This window comes from Clytia hemisphaerica, unplaced genomic scaffold (assembly GCF_902728285.1).
Source record: "Clytia hemisphaerica strain Z4C2 unplaced genomic scaffold, Clytia hemisphaerica genome assembly, whole genome shotgun sequence".
NCBI lineage: Eukaryota > Metazoa > Cnidaria > Hydrozoa > Leptothecata > Clytiidae > Clytia > Clytia hemisphaerica.
In genome coordinates this window covers 63,117-70,852 of record NW_027104370.1, presented here as the reverse complement: position 1 = coordinate 70,852, position 7,736 = coordinate 63,117, and positions in this window count along the sequence as shown.

The window sequence follows — 7,736 nt, the reverse complement described above, 5'->3', positions numbered from 1 at the left end:
CAAGTCCAAAGAGCTTGTCAATTCTTGTGAATTCGATCGCATTGGATAATAAACATCAGCATCAGAAGTGTCACTGCTTTAAGTTGAACTAATAATGGGCATTTTCCAGCAAACTAGAAGAATTTTTACGGGCTTTTTGGTTGCTGTTATGAACGAAAATAAACATTGAAATGAAGGTAACAGTGATTAGACGCTCTTTGATTCCCTCCTATTCAAACTCTCTTTCAAAAGATGTGGATATTTCACCTTTGAGCCATTTCTCAGCCACCATTTATGCTATAGTGAAAGGTTATAGACCGTTGAAAAGATATTTTGGAGGAAAATCATCTAAAAGACTAAATTTTAGAAAAATTGAAAAATGAAGAAGAAAAATGAAGATGAATAAATTGAGGAATTTTTCTAGTTCAAATGTTACGATATCATATACCTTATAGCATTTATCATTTATTTCATATCTGCGCTCATACTTTTCTTTGCTAATAAGTTGGCGTCTATTCTGGTCGTGTTTGACAGCTTTAGCTCTACATACTTTAAATGGCTGTAACTTTTTGCTCGTGTAAACCACTCCTTAAGTAACTTACCTGAAATGTTAAACCGAAGCATTTTTCCTTCACGAAAATCGACCAAAACCTTTGATTAAAACAAAACTGAATGAAAGAAAAAATACTGTTCCAATTTCAACTGGCATCATTTTTTCTAATGAATGGTTTTAGATAGAACTTCATTAATAACCCATGATGAAGCAATTTAGTTAATGAGTATGGAAGGTCATTAGCAAAGACAATAGTTTTTTAACAAGTTTCGAACACCAGTAATTAAGAAAGAAATCTGCATTTCGTCACTGTATCAATACAAATAGTTGCCAAACCAATGTTTGTGTGTTCTTTTCTTTTGAGAAAATGCATACGTCATTTCGGAGAAAACCAGATGGCGCTCCACGTCGCATACGTCATAACTATTTTAGCTCAAATACACCTTTTCGACCGTAGCCGCCAATTGCAACGCAGGTATTTTCTTGTCCATTTTACCACCCTAAAATCGTCCAAGTCTTTTTTCACACCTATAGACAATAGGAAAAGGTGTTAAAAAAGGATTGGATTGAGTTTAGGGATAATTAAATAATAATAAGTAGCACGCGCCTGACCGCCATACCTACCCTGAGTATCAGAGGTTAAGTTTTCAAAGAATCAACCCCTGAAAACCAATAATAGAAATTTTATCGCGCATGTGTCAATCTAATCACTGTAGAAAGAATCAAAGATGAAGAGCAAATATTACCTTATTAATGTCTAGCAGACTGTATCAGTATGCAGTTTGCTATTTACGAATTCCCCAGAAACCTCCAAGTGTAATCGAAGTGAGTTTCTTTCAAAAGAAGTCTTTTACATGATCCCCAAATGTATAACAATAATTACTAAACTATTGATTTACTCTAGGGGCTGAGCTAGGTCCCGTATGCGCATCGGCGTATAGTCATTTTTTCTTTTGATCATGAAAGTATAGTCCTTGAAGAATCAGAAAACGTGTGTGGCGTTATTTGGATCAGGCTCAGATTTCCATAATGGCGGATTTTAGTTTTTCAACCCTTTTTAGCCCTCTTGCTTGAAAAAATTTTTTCTTTGACTTTAAACATAGACATATTATATACCAATCGATCACAAATTTTATGCTGATTGAGAAAAAGGTCAGAATCATGGTCTAAAAAATTCGTTATCTGGAGATATGAAGCACTTTCGATTTCAATTTTTTGAAATTACTACTTTTGGTTCCAGATTTGCGTGGCTGTAACATTTGATTGGCTTACTTGATTTACTTGAAATTTTTGGAGGGTCTTGCCTGCCGTTCAAATAATAAAATTCAGAAAAATTTATTTTCTACATGAATTTCGAAATCCATAATGGTGGATTCAAAATTTTCTTTCGTCACTTGGGCTCTTAGGCTCTGCTAGGCTAAGAAAAATATTTTTTGAGCTTAAAACCCTGCATATTATATACCAATCGATCAGAAATTTTACGCTGATTAAGAAAAAGGTCAGAACCATGGTCTGAAAATTTCTTTATCAAGAGATACGAAGCACTTACGTTTTCTAAGTTTTGAAAACGAAAGTACTTCATTTCATAGCTCGACATAGCAAAATTTTCAGACCATGGTTCTGACCTTTTTCTTAATCAGCATAAAATTTCTGATCGATTGGTATATAATATGCAGGGTTTTAAGCTCAAAAAATATTTTTCTTAGCCTAGCAGAGCCTAAGAGCCCATGTGACGAAAGAAAATTTTGAATCCGCCATTATGGATTTCGAAATTCATGTAGAAAATAAATTTTTCTGAATTTTATTATTTGAACGGCAGGCAAGACCCTCCAAAAATTTCAAGTAAATCAAGTAAGCCAATCAAATGTTACAGCCACGCAAATCTGGAACCAAAAGTAGTAATTTCAAAAAATCGAAATCGAAAGTGCTTCATATCTCCAGATAACGAAATTTTCAGACCATGATTCTGACCTTTTTCTCAATCAGCATAAAATTTGTGATCGATTGGTATATAATATGTCTATATTTAAAGTCAAAGAAAAATTTTTTTCAAGCAAGAGGGCTAAAAAGGGTTGAAAATCTAAAATCCGCCATTATGGAAATCTGAGCCTGATCCAAATAACGCCACACACGTTTTCTGACTCTTCAAGGACTATACTTTCATGATCAAAAGAAAAAATGACTATACGCCGATGCGCATACGGGACCTAGCTCAGCCCCTAGAGTAATTATGGAAATGTCACTTTAATTGAATCGAAATAATAGACATAAATAATAGACAGACTTTATGTTATGATTCTCTATCACTGACTCTTTTTAAAAAGCATTGATGATATTTTTTTGTTGTGTTTTCAACGACGGGAATAAAAATATCAACTTTGAACTTCATCCAAGATCTTGGATGGTCGTCATGGTTACTTTTGTCTTCGTTGATTGCGCGATGAATAGAATCTCGATTCGTCGGCACAGCGTCAATATATGATTTTGACCTGTGCTTTTCACGGTATGCCTGACCTGAAGGTATACTTGTACCAGTCTCGATCCCGTAGTTCATTTCAAAATGATTGGAAAACCGTGAAAGTTATTACCTTTTGTTTGATATTGAATGTTTTTAACGTGAAAAAGTAATTAACGCAAAGGAGGATGGGATTGCAAGTCGTAAAAACGATTCACCGCAGTATGATATTGAAGGTTATTGGGATATCCTCTCAGAAGTTAAGAGGAATCTTCACCTTTTCACCTTTTTCAACGCAAAAGAAAGCAATGCCTTAAGATTAAGCTGCATTCTCGATGAAGGAATAAATCTAGCGCTTTCTTGTTTTTGCGTGGTACATTTTCAAAAGCAGGCAATTGTTGTTACTACCAACCTAAAATAGCATTTCTGTAAAACTGCGTGGTCAACCGTGGCTGAGTAACTTATGTAGGGAAATAGTGGCTTCAAATCCTACATACGGATTGGCCACTAGCCTTCGACTATCTCATTGACATTGCTACCAATGCAGATGTTGTTATCGATATTTATCTGTCTTGGCTGGAAATGGGCAAGGGCTTGTAATTGGGAAAGGTTCTTTTACAGCCGTTGGAAAACGTTTCCAAAATCAAAAAATTTCGAAAAACAATGTTGTTGCGGAAGGAAAAAACTTGGTTTGCTTGGAACCTTTTTAATTTGAATTAATTCGAATTAATTCGAAGTTTTGAATTGTTTTAACCAGAAATTACTTTATAAATCCCCAATAAAATGGAATTATTATGGAAATACTACTACGTCGATTGACATGGTTAGTTAATTCATAAATCTGATTTCTTCTGTGAGGTAACTAAGGATTCGAGTTAGGTGTGAACTTCCCTGTCTCATGTCTGAAACAAGAAGAGATAAAATGAAGAATTTGGATTCCAATGTGAAGGGTTACTTTCTTCAAAAAAAAACATTTGAGATTCACAAGTAGTTTTACCCCAGAAGAAAGTACATTAATAGGGTATGAAATTTTAAGTTTGTTTCACAAAGTTGGTACAATTTTAAGGCTGATTTTTCAGTTTATTTTTTTTTACGGAGTCTGCTACACTGAGGTGTGTGTGTAATACCACATAACCTAAGAATAGACAAAAGATATGTTCAGCAATGTTGCTTCCGATGTCTCAAAGCTGTAGTCCCATTAATCGAAACTTAATATATTTTGAGATAAACACCTTGGTTGGCCGTAGAAAATGGGATGGAAAAGGGTATATTGGATTGGAAGTGTAAGTGATTGGAAGCACAACACTGTGTTTGTGTTCAAATCATAATCATATGTGCGAGTCATAAGGATTCCTTTTTAAAGTCTCTGAAAGGGTCCCAAAATTACGAAGTATCAAAAATCGACTACCTCAAAAGTTCTGGTAGTCTTGAGCTGAAAATTGGGAAAGAAGTCTCTGGAAGGGTCGAAAAACATCGAAATTCATTCTCTCAAAGGGTCGATTTTCATGCTTTGGCTCGGACATACCCGTCACATTGCAAACCTATTCCCTCGTGTTATAAGCTTGTCGCAAACCAGAGGTAATATGATATTGCTTAACTGAGGAGTGGCGTCATGACGTTATCAATGAATGTGAGGAGAAGAATTTCGTCATTGATTGGTGCTCACTTATGATAAAACTTCCGATTTTCAATAAACATAGTAACAAGAAGATTAGAAGACTAATTTGCAATCAAAATCTATTTTTGATGATAACACAATCTTGCTAGCGTTGAAAATAAAACTATATCTTAAATTGGTTTTAAGCATATCATCTTCGAACACATTTTTAACCAAAAACTAAGAACAGATTTTAGGAAGTGCTACGAAGTACATATGGTTTCAACCCTCTTTGAATAAATTAATAAAAAAAGTGTAATATAAACATTTTTAGGACGTCTAGGCTTAAAGTCACGAAAAAAATAAGAAAAGTCGGGTCCAAAATTTAAACGTTCTTAAAAGAAGGCTTCAGTTTTAGCTTTTAAATAAAATACATATTGCAATATCATAAGGCTTCTTTCCGTTTGTTAAGAAGTCCGCAGAAGCAACAGAAACTGAACGGATGTGTTGTTAAAAGATGTAAATATGGCGGAGAAAATTCAGGAAAATCTACGAAAACAACCGAATTCAGCATCAATTTACGACCTTTGCAGCCCATCTGAATGTGTTACAAGTGAAGAAAGAAGATCCAAAGACACACTTGAATGTAAAAAGTGCAATCGAATCGTACACTACATTTGTTCAAAGCTCCCCGTCTATCAAATCCAGTTATGTCTAACATACAAATCGAGAGCTTTTATTTGTCAAAATTGTGTCGTGATCACTCCTGATCTATTGGAACGGGTCAATTCATGTGAAACATCAACAGTTTCAGGATTTCGAAGGGAGATAAAAGCTTGCGAAAATATAATGAAAGCCCAGGACATAGAAATCACTTAACTTAAGTCCAAAGACGTTAATACAATGATCAGCGAAATAAAGGATAGCTTTGAGACCAGAATGGCAACGATCAAAAAGAAGATGGAAGACATCATTGAGAAGAAAGAAGAAAATAGATCACAAAGCTACGCAGCAGTCACGTCGAGGCAAATCGAGAAGAACATAGAAAACGTATTTCGAAGGGAAAAACAGGAGGAACGACAGATTCAATCCACGGCATGCAATCTAATTTTTCATGGTGTTGACGAATCCACTGAAGATCAGAGGCGTCAACCAATATCTACGACAAAGAATATCTAAATGAAAAAGTCTTACCTTTGAAACTACGCTTAAGGAATATAAAGATTGAAGAAACTCAAAGAATCGGAAAATTTTCGAAGGAAAAGGAAGATGAAAAACACTATCGCCCAATAAAAGTCCAATTTGCAAACGAAGAAGACAAAAATACAGTGTTAAGAGCAATCACTAAAGGAGAAAGATTGCCCTTCCGGGTGACAGAAGATCTTACGAAAAGTGAAAGGAAGTCAATCAAAGAGTGGCGTGTGAAGGCCCAAGAAATGAATACTTCACTAAAGGATGCAAACTTTCAATTCAAAGTCAGGGGTAGCCCTAGGAAAAAACTCTATCTTAAGAAAATTGTAAACCGAACAAAGAGCGGTTCATAGAGGCCCATGTGCTCGCACGGTGGCCTGCGAACTTGTATAGCATTATTATAAAATAAATATGATTATCCGTACTAGCGTGAATATTAAAGGGTTAGCTCAGTTAGCTTTCATTGAAGTACAGCTTATGAAAAACACCTTCTTCTCACAGACCCAGTAAGATTTTTCCAATCAGTGGGGAAAGAAATAACGTACCTAAACTCGATTGGGGAAAGATATTCTCATATTTATTAGGAATGCGGATTTCAATTCTTTTGTTTTCAAGTCAGAAAATTCAGTGGGGATGGGAAATGTAGTAAATATTCTGGTTTGTTTGATCATTTTTAGTTTGGAGGAAAATTTTCCACAAGGGAAGATATTTTGGCCAATTTTTCCAGTGGGAAAGGGTTCCAGTGAGTCTGCGAGAAGGGGGTGTCGAAAACAACCAGGTAAATACAATAATTTTATGCTGATTCTCGCAAGCACACATTTTTTGATTATAAGAAACGAACTATGAATGCATGGAAAACCTAAAAAACAGAAAGCATCAAGTACTAGGTTCAATTAACTTTGTCACCCTCCATTGTAATGCTAAACTGAATTTAAGGTGATTGTGGTAATTGAATGGAGACTTCTCCAAAGTATCTCAAGAGAGAATCTGTCACTAAAGTCTATTCACGATAAGTGTGCATTCTTTTTTCTTTTACCTATAACTTTTGAAGAAATTTTTCAATCTTTATGAATTTGGTATCATTGGAAAGATATTATTGAGTGGAACAATTTGAAATAAAAAAATTTATAAAAGAACTCTAAAAATGAAGATGAAAATGAAGAAGAAAAAATGAAGATCTTGTAGAAAAATGCTATAACTATCATTTTCACTGAAGTGAATCCTTGATCATCGAGTGTCATCACTGTGAAAAAAATTATCAGAAATAATCATTCAGTCAAAAGATATCGAACAAAGTTATAATTTGATTGACGTCTAAAAACGCTGTTTTCTGCTGTTTTTTGCGGTTTTTTGGGGTCAATCACTTATTAACTTTGTATCATAACTTTATATTGAATAAATATTTTAGTGAATTTTTTTCACAGTGACGACCTCCTAAGATCAAAGTATCTATCCAGTGAAAATGAAAGTTATGGCACTTTTCTACAAGATCTTCATTTTTTTCTTTTTAATTTTCATCTTCGTTTTTAGAACTTTTAAAGACTTTTTTATTTCAAATTGTTCCACTCAGAAATATCTCTCCAACGATAATAAATTAATAAAGATTGAAGAATTCCTTCAAAAGTTATAGGTAAAAGAAAAAAAGTGCACACTTATCGTGAACAGACTTTAATTCTTGATAAGTCAATATAACGTCATTTTTCATATCGAAAACACCCGACAAAACCGGAATTTGACCCAAGTGTTGCTATTTTTAGTAACAAAGACTCAAATTGCTTTAGACAATTTTCTTGAAAGATATTAAAATTATCTTATATTTTTATTTATTTCTTCCTTTGAAAATACAAGAAAATGATCGATTTTCTTTAAAAGAAAAATACAAGAATTTGCTTTAGGTTGTTTCCATTACTAAATACAAGAAATGTGTTTTTATCTAATGTTCTTTGGAAAATACAAGAAAT